The sequence below is a fragment of the Fragaria vesca genome, linkage group LG6, assembly GCF_000184155.1.
Source record: "Fragaria vesca subsp. vesca linkage group LG6, FraVesHawaii_1.0, whole genome shotgun sequence".
In the NCBI taxonomy this organism is placed as follows: Eukaryota; Viridiplantae; Streptophyta; class Magnoliopsida; order Rosales; family Rosaceae; genus Fragaria; species Fragaria vesca.
The window spans coordinates 16,608,214-16,610,064 of NC_020496.1; positions in this window are offsets into that span (position 1 = coordinate 16,608,214).

The following is a 1,851-nucleotide window of genomic DNA, read 5'->3' on the forward strand; positions in this document are numbered from 1 at the left end:
TCTCTCTCTCTCTCTCTCTCTCTCTCTCTCTCTCTCTCTCTCTTCGTAGTTCTTATTCGCTATTCTGAATTTGAGATTGGCTTTGATTCTAATCTGGGTTCTTGTTTCTTGTTTTGATCGACTCTTCTGGAGAAGATGATTTACAGAAAGTAAGGCTCTTCCTGGAATTAGGGTTTCGTTGCTCTTCGGCCTCTTCCTGGTTCGAGTTTTCCAACGAGTTCTCTTGGTATGGTTTCCTTCCTCTTTTCCGACGAATTTTCCTTTATTTTCTCAGTTTATATAGATGGTGATGGTGATTGAAGTTTAGATTGAAGTTTATTGACTTTAGTTGAACTATTGAAGTGTTTCTCTGCCCTTGACTGGTTTTGTTAAAGTGTTGAATGACTTGAATCTGTGTAGTTGGTTTTGCTTTTTTGGTTTTAAACTGTGAGTAATCACTATAATTGTGATTTTGTTAATAATTGTGAACTGTGAGTATATGGATATGTGAATAATTGTGATTTTGTGCACTATGAGTTTGTATCTTCATGACTTCATTGTTGTTTGGTTGCAACAAAGGGTTTAGTCTAAACTCTAAACTCTAAACCGTTTAGATGTCGACGTCCTCTTCATCATATGGCTGCTATTCAATCGATTCTGATTCAGAGACTGAGTATTACGAGTCAAGCAAAGAAATTGAAGTACCAGCTAAGACCAGGGATGATTTGGTTGCAGCAGAGGCTGAGAACAAGGAGACAGAACCAGAAGCTCCAATTGTAGTTGAAGCTCCAACAGCAACTGAGGTTTCGCGGGGTGCACCGAGAAAAAGAAGAAGAGGTTCTTTTTCAACTCAGCCTAAGGTTTCTAAACTGACTTCATATGTGTGGGAGAACTTTACGAAGTATGACAGAGAGCTCTTTACTACTCGAGATGGGAAGAAAGTAAAAGCAGGGCATGAGAAGCGTGCACTATGCATGCATTGTGGCGCTAACCTCAAAGCGGATTCTTCCTTTAATGGTACGAGCACTTTGCGCAGGCATATTCAGAAAGTATGCAAGAAGTATGCTGGTAGGGAAAGTATAGATGACGGACAAGCTGTGATTGTTGGGGATGGTGAAGCCGATCCTGAAATGGAACTCCAGAAAGTGTGGACCAATGACCGTTGTGTGCAAGCTGCTTGTGAGATGATAATGATCGATGAGCTGCTGTTTAGCCATGTTGAGAATGAAGGGTTTAGGCATTTTTGCAAGGTAGCTGTCCCGCAATTCACTCCACCATCTATGAGAATAGTAGTAAGGTACTTCTGGAAGTTGTATGATGAGAAGAAATAGAAGCTTAAGAAGGTGTTAAGTAGTCAGAGGTTGTGCTTAACGACAGATACTTGGACTTCAATTCAGAACATCAACTATATGGTGTTAACGACGCACTTTATAGATGATGGTTGGAATTTGCACAAGAGGATCATCAACTTTTGTATGATTCCCAATCACAAAGGCACAACAATAGGCAAGATTTTAGAATCTTGTTTGCTACGTTGGAGGATAGAGAAGGTGTTGACTATCTTGGTCGATAATGCAAGTGCAAATAAGGTGGCGATAGAGTATCTTTGAGGGAAAATGGCTGCATGGAAAGACCCCCCGGTGTTTGGAGGAAAGCACCTTCATGTGAGGTGTTTGGCTCACATCTTGAACATCATAGCGAAGGTTGGTTTGTCCTTAATGGATAAAAGTTGTCAACCAATTAGGAATGCAGTCAAGTTTATTAGAAGTAGTTCTAATCAATGTTTTAAAAGGCTAAGGCGTAGCCGAGGCTATGGAGCGAGAGCCTCACCAAGGCGTAAGCCTTGAGGCGTAAGGCGTAAGCCTTTTGAAA